This window comes from Helicoverpa armigera, chromosome 13, assembly GCF_030705265.1.
Source record: "Helicoverpa armigera isolate CAAS_96S chromosome 13, ASM3070526v1, whole genome shotgun sequence".
NCBI classification, from domain to species: Eukaryota; Metazoa; Arthropoda; class Insecta; order Lepidoptera; family Noctuidae; genus Helicoverpa; species Helicoverpa armigera.
This window is the reverse complement of record NC_087132.1, coordinates 5202517-5222113: the sequence shown is the minus strand read 5'-3', so window position 1 is coordinate 5222113 and position 19597 is coordinate 5202517. Positions and strand designations below refer to the sequence as shown.

The following is a 19597-nucleotide window of genomic DNA, read 5'->3' as shown; positions in this document are numbered from 1 at the left end:
GTCTGTTGTTTTAATGCGGCACACTGACTTCCACCTACAGGTAATTTATTCTAGTAGGTAGGTACGTGCGTCTTTAACACCTCGTTACGGCATTTAATGTCAATCTAAATATGGCGACGACACGTAGGTGTATGTATGTTAGAGCAAATATTTGCATATTAACCAATATTGGGAAACTCTTTAACGTCAACAATACGTATTTCTTGGAACACGATACCATACTGAGCCAAGTAATTTCGATATCATTCAAGTCACGATTAAGGAAATCAATTTAAAATGAACAAAGTCCCTGATATTTATTTCAAAACACTCGCAAGTTGTATTAAACCGACAAGGCGATGTTAAAATGTTATTAGTTGCTAAAATATAGAAAGGCTTGACATGTTGTAGTTTAGATTGCGTCGTACATGGCCGGTGACTGATAGGCACTTTAATCAACGTGCTTCTACGAATAACGTTCGTGATGTCCTCGCGATGTTGTCATAAATCGTTGGCGCGGCCGCGAGCACTGGTACGTCGCGACAAATTGTGAGAAAAATAAATTTCCGGATATCAAGCAAAGCTCTTGTTAAAAGAAGGAAGGTGGCAGCTGGACAAACAGATTGCTGGAGGCACCGGCCGCGCGCCCTCCCTGACAAACGAGCTCACTCCCCGCACCAGAAACTTTTTTTGGCAAAACGTGAACGTGTCTGGGACATCTACAAACATAAGGCATTTTAAGTTCGTCCAGTTAAAAAAAATATCAATTTACAAATTAAATTTTTAAATTGTATTCTTACTTTATTTCTAACAGATGATACTAAAAAGCTTACAATTCTTAGTTACGAGTCTTTTGATGGCTGTGAAATGGCCACCATAAAAATAATTACGACGTCTAGCTATGATTAGATAATTTAATTATTTACTGCTCCTATTGTGAAGACGATAATAAATTGAAGACAATAGATTTATGTACAACAGACTGAATGTTCTGTCGTTATGAAACAATCGCAAGAAGCTTATCGTTTAAAGATTAACAAGAACTATATGTTTAAACAGACATGTTCTGTATCTTAAGTATCGTGTTCTGAATGTTATACTAAACCACAATTTAGGCTACAAAGCTTGAAAAATATAGTTAGACATCTGCATACCGAGCAGTCTTAATATATAATGAACATAATGGCCCTCCAGAGGCGCGAGCGATAGCATTTTTTCATCATTCAGCAATACGATAAGACTTTAACACTTATTTTTTTAGTTCTCTTCGCTTCAATTAACTACAATTAATGATACCTTATAATTAAAAAAATATGGATTAGTACTAAGCGTTATTTCATTGTAAGGTGTTCTGAAATATTTAATTGTATTATAGAAGTTTTTTCAGTTTAATCAGAATTGTTTCAAAACTCTGTCATTAATATCGTATTAAGATATAAATCATTTTAGAACTAACATTACTATCTGATGATACTGGCGATAGTTAAAAATGCATTTCATTTCAATTTCAAGATATTTCTTGCGAAGTTAAACGGTGATAAAAACGTTATGGTCTGCACAGTGCATTCAAATCACGTTAAGATGAGAATAAAATGATTTAAAAAAGCGCTTTTACTGATGTTTATTACTTTTGTCTATTGAAATAATATCAACGTTATTTTGTGCAATGCATATATAGGTATGTATTCATATTCTACGTGATAAAGTATGACGGATCAGATAGGACTCGTACATTTATTAATGTAGACCTCGTATGAATATCAACCACATGCCATCAATTACGGTACTTTGCTAGCCCAACAGTCAGCTATCATGTTCCTTAAATAAAACTTCACCTTTTCCTTTATTATAATGTATGGATAAATGTCATTTTCCAAGGTGAAGAAGGTCACAGGGTACATTTCTGTGTGAGTCACGCGTGGCCCGCGTCAGCTGTTGGCGATCGCTAAGCCTTAATATTTCTCATATGAGCTCCTTTCCCCTCTGTAAAAAGTGCCAAGACTGAACCTACTTACTTATCGAATGTTCCGTATGAACGACGAAAATATACTGAAACTGTTAATAAATATTCAGGCGCTTTCAAGGAGGTCGATTGACAGTTACCTAGTATTGATAGCGACGGGAGACAAGACCAGTGAGCCGAAAGTTTCCCCGCCAGCATGCGGAATGCGGTTCAGTAAAACTACTATTAATTAAACATTTTTCATCGCCTTTTACAAACTGCAGGGGAAAACTAAACTTGTGCAGTAGGTACCTGGCTGATTTGTTTTGTTTGATCGTCAGCAAAAATGTTACACAAAAAAGTTACAGTTTTTTAAAGCTCTGTTTAATTTTAAAATTAAGTAAGTACTTCAGCATACATGGCTAAGCCCGGTACTAAACAAGAGATAAATTTTAGGACAAAGTTTGTACATTTCAGAACAGAAAAATCAGTGCTTCGAAGACTACATGCGGTCTGAAACAAATAAAGCAAATCACGTCAAACAATGTAAGGACTTATTTGTCTTTTTTTGCAATTAAATATGTACTTAATTAAACAGCAGATAAAAATAAATATTTATCTAAAACTGTAAATACGAAGAGACTGAAAATCAACTCTATTTGTATTGAAGAATAAGAAGAAACAATTGAAAGCAAATATTGTTCAGTACAAACTCATTTTCGATATTCTGTACGAGAATACAATAAGCACTAAGTTGAATGTCAATCCCTTGGATCCTTCAGAAAAAGAAAGGCTTTATTCATACTATTTTAGTGTTCCACAGTCGATTCAGCTTATCTATGTATCCATCCACGTCACAGATATTTTATGTATAGAAATTGTTACTGAAAATGGTGAAAAAGATTAAGATAAATTTCTAAGATTCTTTGAAGGCATGCTTTAATAAAAAACCTATAGTCTTTATTTCCTTCTAAGTTACATAAAATAGTGAATATTAAAAAAGCTGTTTAAACAGAAGTTTTATATCTGGAAGCTTGAAATGGTTTGGATAAATGAGAATAGAGTCACTATGTCGATACTATATAGTTAATGTACATTTCGGAATATCCAAAATAAGGTTTGTCTGAAACGTTTCGCTCGAAGCTGTAGTACATTTAGTCCACAGCGGTACGAAATTAAATTCAAGTATGAATGAACACGATACTAATTTCGTCATTCTATTTTCGTACACCTAAATAATTGTTTCAGTCTTTCTCGTCGCACTTGACTTGAGTAGGTTAAAACTGGTTAGATTTTAATGAAACTCTTGCCTTACAGAACTTTCACTGTATTTTGCTGTGAAATATTACTGTTAACTTAGGTCACATTGTAATATATGGATGCCTACACCTACATCTGAAAGGAAAGTTAATACTTGTAATACCTATGTATAAAATTATACGAATGGAAAGTTTACTGTGTAGGTTTTTATTCTTTCCATACTTACAAAAAATTAAAATTGTATTTTTATAATAAGAACACAAGAACATTCTATTGAAGCAAAAACCTGGAATATCAAAGGTCACATAATATCGGTAGTGATTGCGGAACTCCAAAGCTGAGCCGTACCTTTATATCGACTGGTGTTCCCGAAAGCAGTCGCGCACAATTTTGCTTTGAACATCTCTTTGTGTACTTGATCGTTCATAAATAAGTACATTTTGTACCGTTACAGATCCAACCTATTTCAAATACCGTGAACTATTTGTTTATACACATTTATTTGTGAAATTGTTTTAGGTAAAGCAGTTGTTATAATTGTAATCACAAATGCAGTAAGTACTAATGGGTATAATAGGGTAGTTTCCTAAAAAATAATAATTAGTCCGTCTTGTAGATTGTCCAAAATTAAACGATACGTATTTTTTCTTTTTTAAATTGGATCAGAACTTGTTAAGATATAGCGTGTTAAAGTTGAGTGTGACGTCACAAGTTGCTACAATTTTCAGGAGACTGTGACGTAAAAGGCCCCCACTCCTAATTTTTGAAGCGTATTATCTTTGTCATTTTATGTTTAATTAAAAAAAGAAAAAATACGTATCCAATATTTTTTGATTATCTAAAAAGCGGACTAAATATTATTTCATTATTTCGACCCTGGAAACTACCCTATTTAGGCGGTCACCAAAAATATTTTTAAGAATCTAAGCTGAGGCACCAAATAAAATAAACAACTCCAAAAAAAAATAAATTGACTTTATTAAAAGGGCACTAAAGTATATAATATTATGATCCAAAAAAAATAAAATAACATCAGAAAAATCGCAAATCTCGCACAAATATTATTTTTGGTTCCCAAAATGGATTAATGGTCACCAAATTCTATCCAACTAAAAGATTAATATTACTACCAAAAATCAAAGTTAGTGACGAAAACGAATCGCTGCAAAACCGACTCCACGTAGTCTTGTCTGCCCTACCCCTAGAGTGCAATTCAAAACCGCGTAGGCGCGGAGGGGCGAGGCGGCCTGCGAGCTGAGGCGCAGGTAGTTTTAAGGCTCGCCGCTGCGGCTGAGGCTGGCCGGCAGAGCCGGCCAGCAAGCCGAAGCTGCGGTGGTGAGCGTGAAAACCATCTGCAACGATAAGCTCGCATGGGACCGCCGGAGCCCTGCAGCGCCGGAGCCGTGACAGACGCCATGCTTGCTGCATGTTGCGTGCTTACATTTAAACGTACTCGAGTTACACACAAATTCATATAACAATAAATAAGCGACGTACGTTTGGGAACCCCAGTATATTAATTGGTATTTGGGAAATATTCTAGCGATCGTTAGCTTTTTTAGTCTAACAAAAATGACCAAATTAGGAGTCATGGTTTTACATAGTTGGTTACATCTAAGTAGTGACAATATATAATATTTGGTCTAAAGTGTATTTTAAAGGCGTCCATATATTTTTTTAGTAGTCAATAATACGAAAAAATGGTTTTATGTAATAATATTTTTGGAAACGTTATTTGGTGACCATTTATCCATTTTGGTAACCGTTTAGAATTTTTTTGGTAGTAAAATAGGTACTTTTTTGGGTGGTGTTTAAACACAAGCCAGTACTAATTACTTGGGTACATTACTTGTATTTTTTATCGTAACTAAACAGTCCGTAGATCAGGAATTACGACGAAAAGCAGTCTGTCCAGAGATGGTTGATAATTCAGCGACATCTGGTTTCATTTCAAAAACATCCCCAGAGTCACGGAAAATATTTAACTGTTAAAAATACGTCAAACTGCCACAGCTGGTGCCTTTAAATACGTTATAAGTAGAAGTTTTTTTAAATCACGTTTTAGAGAGTATTACAAAGGACACGGGTAAAGTTTTCAACGTAAGTACGTGGTACCGAAAGTTTAAAAGGAAACGTAATATTTTCTTGTTTTTCTAAAGAAGTCTTAAGATTGTTGAGCCCATTCCACAGAAGTTTCTGGAACACTAAGGAATAATAAGGAGTCATAAACAAACGTGATATTATGCAGAAAAATATATATAGAATGTATTTGTTTATCTGTACTTAGGTATATGTATTTGTTTATTAGTATTTTATATTTATATTTTTAAGATTTGTACCTTCATTATTGCAAAGTAGGTACACGCTTTATAGTTTGTGAAATAGCACAATATCTTCTCTCTACTCTACAAAAGTTCAAGTAATGAACAATTTATAATACCTATTAGGTACTTATTATTAAAAACGTGATAAATCAGGGTATTAGCCTCAGTATTACGAGCATTGTCAGGAAATAATGTAAAGTACCTTCCGTACCTCGCATTATACCACTTCAATTACTCAAAAGCTTTAATCAGATTATGAAGCGTCAAGCATCGTTGTTATGTAAGTTCTACGTTAATGTCTAATATTATTAACGAAATCAATTAAACTGTTAATAATTACAACAATGAACTTAAGTAAATTATTTAGAAATCTCCTCCCAATTAACATTTCGGGGAGATAAAAGGGTTCGCGACAGATATCCGAACATAGCGAACGGCACGTAGCGCTTTGGCCACTAAAACATTAAAAAGAACATAAAGTTGGTACAGCTATCTCAACAAACTAACGTCAGGGGAATCTCTCCTAGTGGGGTCAGGTATTGTGAAAAAACCAGGGGCGATATCACAACAAACCTCGAGGTGGTCGGCGTTCGCGTTCCACGCAGACGTGACCCGAATGCTCACGCCCCGATGTTCAGGGATACTTCACAAATGTTTCCGTTACGATACGCGATCTTTTCCTTTACTGAATGCGTACTAAACACGTAAATAGCTATACGATCACCTTAACTTCGCCGTTTAGATGTATTTATAGACGACTACAATCTAACAGGATCTACTTTGTTTTTATGAGACATCGGTGCTATATCATCTGAGCTATAGTTTTATAAGTAATGGCTTAGTTAATCCAAAGAGAGCCGCTTAAAATGTGGATCACGTTTCGAGCTGTATCGCGACTCAACCGTACAGTCCAGTATCAAAAACTTCGTGTATTTAGTTTTGAAATATTATCCGTTTGACCCCGCCGGTTTAGTAACGCTACCGTCTAATTAAAATGTTTAGTTGTTACTTCGATAGCATAATTTTAATATTTACTGCGTCATTTTCGTCGCTACATTAAGAAACACGAAATTCGTTTTAGCGGGCCCTCGAACGCCCTCAATATCGCTTGCAACCATTTTCCCCCAGCGACAGGGTCAAGGTGATTAACTAATTAACCCGACATCACGTGATTGATATCTGTGAAATTCACTGAAGAAATATTATGAATATTATCTTTCAAAACATTTTCGTGGAACTCACAAAATTTTGACTAAATAATTTCGGTAAAATTTAAAGAGACCAATGAAAATGCTTAGGAAACCACACAAATACACGCACCGCAAAATCAAATAGAACAAAGAAAAAAGCTACACAGTGATCCGTAAAGTGAACTTTTGTACTTTACAAGATGTACTCAAAAACTTATGCCAAATCCATAAGGAGCAAAGTGTACAAGGCTTTTTCAGTCGGCGGCGTGCACCGCAGCGATTCCAAGAGTTCAATGCATGTTCAACCATTGAGCGAAACACTGAAGAACTTATTTCAACTATGTTCACGTACATGTAAAAAGGTTACTTTGTATCAAAGAGAAAAGTAAGAAGTAGTGGCAGGTAATTAGAGGGAAGAAAATAACAAAGGGGAAAAAATAACGTTTAGAATGAAACATTACTTTATCTTTACAATGCACGAGACTAGTTTATCCTGACTAATACGCAGGAATGCTTCATCTTCTCACAACTTTACAAATAAAAACGGACAATACTTATCAATATAGCCTCAAAAAAAATAATTAAATAAATTAGTAATTTTATTCTGATCGAGACGCTATTAATAAGACAATCCATATTCCCAGACGTGTTAAACATTTTTAATCAGCGTGATACAGAGCTCAATTTGATTTGTGCCAGTATTATTGACAGATCAGAGATAATTAGCGGTTATAATGGCACCATAAATGTCACCGGCCGGACCCGGTTCATAATAATCCGCTTACGGGTCACGCAACGCGAGGAGGAAGCCTTCAGTTCACTTGTAAGTGACACTTTTATTGGGGATCTTAAATCAAGCGTGTTCAATAACACCTTAGATATAAACCTTTTTATGTACGCAAGCTACTTCCAGGAATTTTGTCACCTTTACCAAAATATCTATACCTCTGTTAATCGAAGGATTCTACTAGTAAATATCCAAGTAACCGCGTTATTCTAACAGTATTGTACTATTCTACGTAAAGCCAACACCCATGGTATGCTTTAAAAACTGTATCACACACTAGAACAGAGTACCAACTTTAAAGTTTCACCAAAATCTGGGAAGCGGTGTTTGCGTGAAACCAATCCAAATCTTATTCACTTTTATTATAATATTAGTGTGAAGTATAATGTTGCACGTAAATTCTTCATTTTTAAGTTAGTACGTAAACGTTAACTAAATTCATTCTGTTTAAATATTTAACGAAGGATACTTCTGCGTTAACTTTATGAACGGCCAGTTAAGTCAACAACCTGGGAAACGGTGACACGGAAAAGTTTGATTAATATCAATCTTTTTCGGCTATCATTTGTTTAATTACTGGGTCAAAGTGTTACTCATGAGGGTTGCGTGACGAAAATATTAAACACAATATTTTAGTGTTCAACATTTACGCTACATAAATATCTGTGTGTATCACAGTAAAGTGACTGACACAAATTACATTAATTGTTTAACAAAAATTACTGATTTAATATTTAATAAATTAACACAAAAATATGTGGCTACTTTGATCAATGCAACCCATATGAAATATTATTGCAATGTAAGATATAATAGTTTATACAATCAAGGCTTCAATTAATACTCTACCACGTATTAATTAAAATAATATTGTTACGTGGTGTTATAAAATTATTGTTCGATAAATGAGTCAGTATTCATAAAATAAATTTATTAATGAAGTATTTTTCATGACAGACAGGTGATTTATGAAGTCTGCAACCTTTATACTACCAACTACGTACTAATACCTACTTACTTCCTGAACGTGATAGAAAAATAAATCATCTATCTGGTTATCCAAATATCATTTTACAATCAACCGAAAAAGTATTTCCAGGGGTAATTTATGCATGTATTTTAATACGTGGCAATCAGTTTCATTTTTGTATAAATTTTCATACAGAAGTGAAATAAAACATGCGATTGCTAACAAGTCTCACTTTAACGAAAGTTATCGGTTCCATACTGAAATAATTGGCGTTGGCGCTCATTTTCCATTGTATTCTGACACAGCCGCTCATCGGCGATACATTTCATCTAGACACACGGCAGTGTATCCGCCAAGTTCGAGCAAAAAAAGCGACACACCGGCCGTGGGTTATATTACACGAACCATTTCAGGCCAAATTCGACCCCCCTGTAACTCAAAATCTATTTTATTTACGCATATCAAATTTCTAGTATCTGTTGAGACCCCCTCACTTATCTAAAATACAAAATTTCATTAATATACCTATTGTAGGTCTTGAGATATTGACGTCAGAAAATCGCTATTTTTACTATACACTGATTCACTGATTCACTTATTCACTTATTCACTTATTCACTGACTCACTCATCAAAAACCTAGACCACTTCCAATGGTCGCATTGACTTGAAATTTGGCATGGAGGTAGGTCTTTATGTCAAGGTAAAGGGAAAAATCTGAAAATGGCCAAGTGTGAGTCGGTTTCAAAATAATGAAGGTGTTTTATACCCGGTGTAAATTTATACCCCTAAGGAACTAAAACGAACTAAATTTATCTATATTTATATAATATATCTTCGAATGGTACAAAGGTTTGTATTTAGTCAAAGTAAAGTAAAAATCTGAAAACGGCCAAGTGTGAATCACTTTCGAAAATAGCGAATGTGTAACTTTGATCCACGAACATAATATATGATAACATGACATGTCAGTCAGTTGGTAAATCTAGTCCATTTAGTTAATCTAGTTCATTTCTTTGTAAGAAACATAGTGCATATTAAAAAATCTAAAAAATAGTATAAATGAGACATTTCTTTAACTAACTTCATCATAAGAAAAAAATAAAATAAACAACCTTACAAAATTAAAAATCCCACCCAAAACAAAATGTGAAAGACTGCCAAGTTCGATAATATGGGAATGCTTCGCCTATAAAGAAGTGAGATCTGAATAAGTACCAAGTTCCATACACATACCTCAGTTAAAAATAGTTACTTTTTAATGATGATTACTTGGCAAGTTTTAATAGAAAATTAAATACTTGATTCATTGCGTTTAGTAGGTTTATAACAAGATGTATGAAAACTTGCCAAGTAACATCATTAAAAAGTAACTATTTTTAACTGAGGTATGTGTATGGAACTTGGTACTTATTCAGATCTCACTTCTTTTATAGGCGAAGCATTCCCATATTATCGAACTTGGCAGTCTTTCACATTTTTGTTTTGGGTGGGTGTGTATTTACGAATATCTGCGAAATAGTACAAAAATACAAGGTTAAAATGTTCGTTTTGAATTCATACCTTTATTCGGCCTCGTTGAATTAAATACCTTCCCAAGAGTATTACGTGATGTTCGAGATAAATTGGTCATGTCCTTCCTCTTGATATAGTACTTTCCTTGCGTACAATTTAGGAAATAAATACCATGATCATTTGCGCCTTTGATGTGTCATTTATTGAATTATTTAGATAGGTACACATTTATGTAAATTGATTGAAGATAGTTATAACACAATTTATGTTTATGTCCTTAAATAAAATATTAGCCTAGTAAATCTCCGTTATACCTATCACTACAATCACAATTTGTTCGTTGGTATGAATGAAATTGCAAGTCTTTGTGTAACACTTGAAAAAAGAATTATTCAAGTACTCTCAATTCCCAAGGGACGGGAATGACAATAACAGAGCAAGGAAGATATTTGCCTTAATGAGGAAAAGAAAAAAAAATGCAACTGCTCGTGAGATAGAAATAATAATTGACTCGCTTAAAGGGAAGAAAGGAACAACTTCATATGTAGAGAACAGAGTAGATTATTCCGTAGTGCAAGTTTTTCTCAAGTATCATTATTTTTGCAGCTCTACAGATATTGGTCTGGTGTAGCAAAGATATTGCCTGTAGCTGTCACCGCCAGTAGTTTCAACTGGCTTATGTACTTGTGTCGTTTCGCCGCATTGTACTCCCCGGACCGAGCGCGGAATGTGTTTCTGCTCTGTATTATTCTTTTTTATTTACCCGCCGTTTTTTGTCTTCATGTTTATTAATATGTAGTAGACGTAATGTTACTTGCGGTGATTTGCTTTACGAACATTGCATTAAGGGAATCAACTTTTATGACTAGAGTTATAACGAAAATAATTTTATCATGATAAACTTGTTCATAATTCGACGCAAGTTTAAAATGGGGAGAAGTTTGTTGCTTAACTTACTTAAAATATTGCCCATAAAGCAAATCTGGTGTTACTCAAATACAAATTTATGAAAGAATACATGTCCCTCTGTTAGAAATTAAACTTGCTAACGTAATTCGAGCTTAGAATTGGCAAATTAAGTCAAGGCATCCGGCATTGTTCCAATTTCAGAAGCAGAGAAATTGTTACTTAGTATTATATTTTTATTTTCACTAGGGATGCAAAAGCTAACCTATTAATATATTTGACAGGAAAACGAGTATTTATAAACATATTTTATTTTGAATAGAAAAAGGTTCTATGTTTAGTGATAAATACAAATTAGTAATAGTTAATTTTCGTCCATGACCGCCCAGCAGAAATTTTGACATCAACGTCCTGAAGATTTTTCCTGATTAGCTTATAGCATCTACATCCAAAGCCAGCAGTTTACCTGATCAAGCTTGTTTTTACATATGATGACGGCCAATCGGCGGGCACTGCTGTCGAATGTATGCTAACAACCGTTGGCACAGGCGATCGTAGCTAATCCGCTTATTGCGACTAGTGTTGTGATACGCAGAGCTCTAGCCGGTCCTTCTTCAATAAATGTAGATAAATCCACGTCCAACAATACCTACGTTTACATATCTAAACAAAATTTTAAAAATATGAGAGTAAAATAAAACTTTTCTAGAAGAAATTATACTTCTTAAATTGTTACTGCTGTCACGAACAGTCTAAGAGTTATAATTTGATACATTAGCAATTTTGGGAAGTACTTACTACAGAAATAGTATTGGAATATGAATTAAATTATAATTTGAAATTCATATAATTTTACTAACAAAAAATAATAAGCAAAATTGCCATTAGCCCATCTAGTGCAAGTCCACTACAAAGTTTCATTGTTTTATTTGTCCATAACTATGAACCGCAACGTGGTATCACTATTTTACTTAAACAGCTTGATACGTCTGATAATAAATATCTTACCATAAAAAAATAAGCAATTCATTATTAACTTTCTGTAGCTCAGTCGAAACATATACTTAGGTACTCAAACTAATAAAAACCTTGCATCTTTACATAAATAAATATAAATCTTAAATATGCGAAATGTTATTGCTGACAATTCCGATAATTAAAACCATTCTTTCATTATTAATAAACCAATGCTTTTACCATATTGTCTTGTATGAATGCCCACATTCATTTATAAATTCAGTTAATGTAATGAAAAATACGTCAAAAACAATGTGGACTCGGCGCTTTGTAAAGTTTGAGCATAATAAAAGCTTTTCAAGAAACATTTTTGTTTCACTGTAAACACTACTGAGGGTATAAAATGTATTGTGAAAAATTTCAAGCCGGCTGCACTCGGTAAATGGTAAAAGCAGTAGGTTAAATGAAAATAGAAGCGACATGTGCTGTTAAGATTAGTTTGGCGGTAATTGCGAGCAGGTAGGTACTAAAGAGCGTGTAAATGCTCGGTATAGTTTTTCCCGCGGCGCGGTATCCAGGTATATGAAGAGTTATTTCCACAAATTCCCCCCACTAGTGATAGCCCACCGAGCGACGTGTCCGGTGAATCAACGAGAAGCGCTCCGCTCGGTCGGGCAAAAACGGAAAACCATTTTACGGTCCATTGTGAAAGAGGATTGGCAATTTCGTTCCGAGCTTACTCGACCATCGGCCGGACAAGTTTTACAACGTCTCTGATGTAACGCGAATGCTCTGACGAAACTCTCTAATGCATGCGCCCTGTTCCTGCTGATTCAACACTTCATTTTATCTTTATAATCTTGGAAAACTCTGCTAGTTTTTTTAAGCTTCCATTCAATGCCCAATGTTTGATTGCCAAAATATTTTCTCTATTGGTAAATTCACTTAGTGGTGTACTGAAGCGATTTACTTAAATACATATTACTCTTTCAACAACAGTACTTAGTTATATAAAAAGTCATGGTATCTCTCTTAAAAATATATTACACAGACAGCATGACAAATGCTGGCTACGTGGGCTACGCGCTCGTAGCCCGTAGCAGTTGACCACTGTGCTACGAACCCGCTCGGCCCTTTGCATATGATTCGAATAATTAATTAATATTTCGTTCAACAACCCGTAATGAAGTTTCGACTAATTTGTTTTGTTACATATGTTATCGGACAAAATCTTTTTAAGGATCAGTAAGGTCATAAATGATTACAATAAATAGAGTCCATACACACATATACCTACATAAACTCGTATGATTTTGTTAATTTAAATTAATACATGTTTTCAATAAATTAAAAATAAACAATAGATAATTCGAATCGACATTGATTTCGATATAATTTGAAATATGAGATGCATGGAACACCGGTAATTTCTGTGTTATTTACGTAGGTAGGTACGTGTTTTACGTCAGCTTAAATGATACTTCTTAACGAAATCACGTTAGTGTGGTAATTGCCTAATGAGCATAGCAAACGTGACAGGTGGTCCAACCTTGCACTGTTCTCAGAGCTTTATACGACTGATGGAAATTTCCTCAAAGATTTTTCCTCAAGCGTATGGTTGAGAAAATGTGTAAAGGTATTAAAAATACATCGATACTTGCTTTGATTCAATGCGACGAAACTTTTAGTTCCTTTAACGTTTATTAAAACTTTTCATATAATCTACCATCAAAGAAAATAAGAAACATAGCAGGTTTCCTTATTTATATGTCGGAGCACCAGAAGTGGTTAGAATCTTTTGATACACTTGCATCTTGTCAGGATATGAAATAATACCACAGTAGTTGTTCACATCGTCTATTATCGTTCAGTACTTCAATAATCACATTGGTTACAATAAATCGGATACATTTCCAAGATCACATAGTCTGAACTTGGTTTCTCTTCGAGATTCCATTTAAAATTATTTCAATTGACGTTGGCACCTCACGTCACCAAGACGACCACAAACAAGGGACCAGCCAGCAATATTGGGCCGCGCTGTGGGCCGCGCCGACACGGCCATCCTGCGCTTTACACGTCCTCGTGTAAGTAGCACTGTAACAGAAATAATACCAAGGAACATCTTTTCGTTCGGCCACACCTGACCATATCATTAAGCTCAGCTATTGTGAAACTTTATTAAAACATTTGTTAAGACTAGGATGCTCCCTTAACCAGGGACATTTCATAAATAGGGGGTTCCCTCAACCAGGTTCCCTTAACCAGGGTTCCTTTCACTAGGGACTTCTCTTTACCAGAGGCTTCCCTTAAACAGGGCTTCCCTTAAACCAGGGGCTTCTCTAAACAGAGGCTTCTCTTAACCAGAGGCTTCCCTTAACCAGGGGCATCTCTTAACCAGAGGCTTCTCTTAACCAGAGGCTTCCCTTAACCAGGGGCATCTCTTAACCAGAGGCTTCCCTTAACCAGGGGCTTCCCTTAACCAGGGGTTTCTCTTAACCAGAGACTTCTCCTAACTGGAGGCTTCCCTTAACCAGGGGCTTCCCTTAACCAGGGGCTTCTCTTAACCAGAGGCTTCTCCTAACCGGAGGCTTCCCTTAACCAGGAGCTTCTCTTAATTAGAGGCTTCTCCTAACCGGAGGCTTCTCCTAATCGGAGGCTTCTCCTAATCGGAGGCTTCTCCTAATCGGAGGCTTCTCCTAATCGGAGGCTTCTCCTAACCGGAGACTTCCCTTAACCCAGGGGATACTTTTTTTTTAAATCTCTTTTTTTTATTATCGTAGCCACTTAACCAGCGACACGATTTTGGTCACTTAACCAGTAACCATTTTTAGACATTCCCAACGAATCTAAGTAATGTGGGAGAGCCAAGAAAGTACCGAGACTCTTTACAGACTGTTACTGCATGAGCTACGACTACAACGTAGAATGATACCAAGTGTAGTAGGACTAGACTACTTCCATTAATTCTTCTTTTTTTTACTCAATAACTTAGTTCATTGATCAAAGCAAGCTTAGATCTGATTTTATCAAACAACCAATAGTGGTCTAATTACAACATACTTTCTATCTGATGTTCATCAGACAATTCATCAGGGATAGACTTCACTTGTTACAGCTTAGCGAATTCGATACAGTAACTATCAACAATTCAACTGCTAAAACTAAATGCTCACTATCGGTATCATTATCTTCAACTGTATCTGATAAATAATCAAGTTCAAATAGCACGTCGAAACTAAAAACTTCGTTTAAACGTACAAACGTACAACTGAATCTCAATAGTCTGCTAATTCAATCGATAAACGTCAAATGCAATGTTTTTAAATACACTACTGCTTCATATTTTAACGCGACGTTCATAATACATTAACAACAAAACAGATCACCTGATTAACTAGCATAGGGAAAACTCGTAAAGTGTCGAATTGACAGTTCACTGTTGGTTCGCCTTTACCACCGCAGAATCGCACGGTATCCTGGCTTGCAACAGCGCGTGTCAGCAACCGCAGCTGCGAGCCATCAGCTCACACGGCGTTAGCGTACGTAGTTGATCACCTTCTCTCCTTCAGCCTCGGCCATCAACATCTGTAGTGATAAGACAAACATGCGCATCGGTAACCAAACATTAGACTTCAGACTTACCATCCGTTATTGTTAGAGATGAGAGCTTAAGTTAACTAACTACATCCAGCCCAGTCCTAGCCTTCTCTCAATAAGTTTGGATTGACTTTCATTCTAACCGAATGTAGCTGGGCATACGTGCCTTATAGGGAGCGATTTCTCAACACAATTACCTAGGCAACCAGTCACACTTCGGCAAGACTAGTTATCAGACTTTGTGGCTTCTGCTCTTTTTGATAGTCAGACTTTCAACACGTTAATTACAGGAACCGTCACAACTACGGCTGTCGTTTAATTCACTTCAAACCTTCTACTCAGGATTTTCACCGTCGGTGTGTCCCTTGACAGTGCCAACAGCCTATTCCGGCCTTGTAGGGTACACGATCACAACCACAGTGACATGACACCAACTGTACCACAGATTTTACTCAGGTCTGTTCCCGGCGACTCTTATGCCATCACACAGGCTTTACATGGGTTTATTCCGAATCAACCCGTATCCATCGTAGGTACATCTGAACACGATGAAATTACTAATTGGTTATTCGAGTAGATTAGGTACAGTCTACCAGCAAATGTAAAGTCTGACGCACAATGTAAAGCTGCGCAACTCAATGTAAGTAAATAGAGCAAGTAGATAAGCAAAAGCTTAAGCGTAAGCTCCAGGTCTTCGTCAATCGCTGCCTTCGTCGTATTCTCGGTATATACTGGCCCGAGAAAATCTCCAACATAGAACTGTGGGAACGCTGCGGAGAGACACCGATCGACCAGCAGATCAAACGACGCAAGTGGAACTGGATCGGCCACACGCTCCGAAGGGACCCCGATCACATCCCGAGGCAAGCCCTAGACTGGAATCCCCAAGGGAAGCGGAAACGTGGCCGCCCTAAACAATCCTGGCCGCGGTCAATCATTGCAGAGGCGGCGACTATAGGCAGAACGTGGAGCGAAATAAAGCGCAAAGCTCAAGACCGAACGCGATAGCGGAACACTGTGGATGCCCTCTGCCCTATCTAGGGGACATAGGACTCTAAGTCAAGTAAGTCAGATAAGCAAAAAGTAAGCGATAAATAACAACAGCGTGCTATTTTGAAGCTATTTTCCAAGGTAGGAAATTAATTGCTATGGCTACGCAATAAGGTAAGAAACAGACACCTAAAAAGCTAACATGTGATTGATATTATTCCTATTTACTAGCTAAGATGTCCTCTTAGCCGATTACCAGCTACGACGGCTATTCTCATGTAAGGAGATTAGCCAACTGCGCAGGACATACTATAGTGAACAAGCATTCGCGCTGACACAGGTGCACTCATTATTCTTTCACTGTCGTAGTCCGATGGGACGGCAATGCGACACGACCGGAGAGAGATCACAAGCAGCACCTAACATACTAAAGGACCTTTACTTGCCTTTACTTTACGTGTCCTCCGATGCACGGGTGCATCAATTAGCAATTTCCAGGCTCCGGAATGCTTTGTGAAAGTTTCTAAGGCAACAAAGCAATTTCGGCTCGACTCGGGAATCGAACCCGAGACCTCGTGCTGAGCAGCCGCGCTTATGACAGCTAGACCTACGAGGCTAACTATAGTCTTGCTATAATAGTTTCGTTATCGTACAGGGTAATAGTATCACCTGAACGGTGAAACGCTCCATACAATGTTCTGCCTACGGCAAACTAGCGTGTACGAATTGGAAGTCATTGAAAGCAATGAATGAGGTGCTAGGTCAATCAAGCAATATGACGTAGCCCGAGGATCAAACCCGAGTCCTTAGATATCACTACTAAACCAAGGAGATAGTCGACAATTATCAACGTTACGGATGTACGACTTTACAAAAGACGCAAAACAAAATTGGATTGATCTCACCAGGTTCATCATTCATGTTGCTCTTAGTATCTCTGTACGTAACAAACATCGCGTATCGTGTTTGATCACGCTGGAAGACAGCGCGCGGTAGAAGTCATGCGTTGCGCTCGCGGACCCCGCAGCGAAGAGCGAGCAGAGACTTCTTCCACAGGAAGCAGGAGAGGCTCACGGGATCATCACATGCAAAAGATATCATAAATCGGTTAATTTTATCACAACATTTTGATAACAACTCTGATATTGTCACCATAGCAACCAATCTTGTTTTAGTAACCATGGTAACCAAGTCCTGTTATTTTCCGTTGAGACTATGAAAATATCCACTATTTCGTTTCCCCAACAATGCAATTTATGAAACATCGAAGTACGATGCTATTCTTTTAGCTCTTCGAGCACTCAATGCCATAAAACGCATTCCTTCAACGGAACAAATCATTCAAATTCTTGCAACAATTGTTAAGATTAGGGTATCATTTTAGGCTTTGATTATATATATGTCTAGATGGAGTGTCACCATACAATCCCAACAAAGAAGCAGAGACAAAATTGTTATGCATGTGTGCGTGTAGATGTCATTTTACACTGCGCGTTGACGTAAATAATGATACCAGCTTCTACGATTCTCCCATAAATAATGAAAAAAAAATAGACTAATTAAATAAGTTTGTATACATAGTGTTATTCGGTTTAACTATAACTTTATAGAAAATTGAACCTTGCTTGGCACTGCTCCTTTTGTAAGTCTTCGGCGCCCTATCTTGTCGACAGTACTCATGTCCTTGCTGTGGAAGTGATCGGAACACACTACGGTATTTTTTGCTGGTGTCCACATCGCATCTCCGCGCCTTTTTTTAATGCGGTCTGACTCCTAACAATAGGATTACTTGGAATTCTAAAAAAAATTATGTTACGTCGATGACCATAATTTACTAATCAAATACATAGTAGTAGATAATATTTTGGAGAATCAGAAAATGTCTATCCGAGCAATAAAAAAATAGAAATTATACCTATTATTTTTTTCCGCAGTGCTTAAAAAAATATCCTTTATACATAACATAAACACGTGAAGTTGGGAAAATGAAAAACAGAAACTGGCAACACTGATACAATATGGCGTGATTTAATAAACATAATTACAAAAAACAAATATTTATTTTCTGGGTCAGTTACCGATGATAGGTGATGTTATTGGCACTTTTTAGCCTTCCTTTATAATTCCGGCAGACTTTAATTGCACATGTCGTCATTTTACCTCTGTTATTTGTATTTTAGTTAGCGCGCGTAATACGTTTTGACAGTTAAGCGGCACGATCTGTTCTGATTGACAGGAAAGCTAATGTCGATGAACAGTACATTGACATTTTTTTCCACGCTTGCGCGCACTCGACGCTACATCTAGACATATATATAATCAAAGCATTTTAGGATAGGATTCTGATAGCATTATCACAGGCACATCCCGGGTGTTTCTTCCCCCAACCTTAGAATTAGCCTGTTCTACGACGTGACACATTCCAGGTGTAATGTTCCTTATACACACAAACACAAGAAACGTGTAAACCAGAGGAATATCATCTCGCTTGCTACGCCGAACATCTTCACTTCATTTTTCACCATTAATATTGCTCTCAAAAGCTCTCAACACTGTCCATAACGAACACTTGGTCAGAACGCTCTCGCACCAAATAAACTTCGTAATGCGTGCGTACAGTTCATATCATTAAACTCAGGCGGTTCCACCTGGAGGACTGTAATCAGTGCCTTCAGAATTCGATCACTCAATTTTAACAAACAAAGGAACGACGGTTGTCAGTTTCCTTCTCGCAATTTCTTTCAACATGGTATTCCGTATTGCATGACGATTCCATGGACAATCTTTTCTAAATCAATCCGCTTCGGTCGTCACACACTTCATTAAATGCTGCACTCCATCAGTAGTACTTGCGTTCAGCGATCCGTAACCATATCGATATCTTATAACGTGTTCTCATTAGCGACTGCATCTGCAGTAAGAGTATACGTCTTTTAGCGCTGCACCAACATCAGAAAGCCAATATGCGAACAAGGCAGCAATCAGTGGGCAAGGTCATCCATCCCACTTCTGATGTCGGAGCACCAGAAGTGGTTAGAATCTTTAGATACACTTGCATCTTGTCAGGATATGAAATAATACCACAGTAGTCGTTCACATCGTCTATTATCGTTCAGTACTTCAATAATCACATTGGTTACAATAACTCGGATACATTTCCAAGATCACATAGCCTGAA

General features: G+C 36.7%; 1 long non-coding RNA gene across 1 annotated transcript in view; it reads left to right on the top strand.

Moving 5' to 3' along the window:
* Positions 1–4077: 4077 nt before the first annotated feature.
* The window catches only part of LOC135117697 (uncharacterized), a 192517-nt gene continuing 176997 nt past the window's right edge, over positions 4078–19597 (top strand). The window contains exon 1 of the long non-coding RNA XR_010277069.1: positions 4078–4446. This is a non-coding gene — a long non-coding RNA (uncharacterized LOC135117697). The remainder of the gene's footprint in view (positions 4447–19597) is intronic.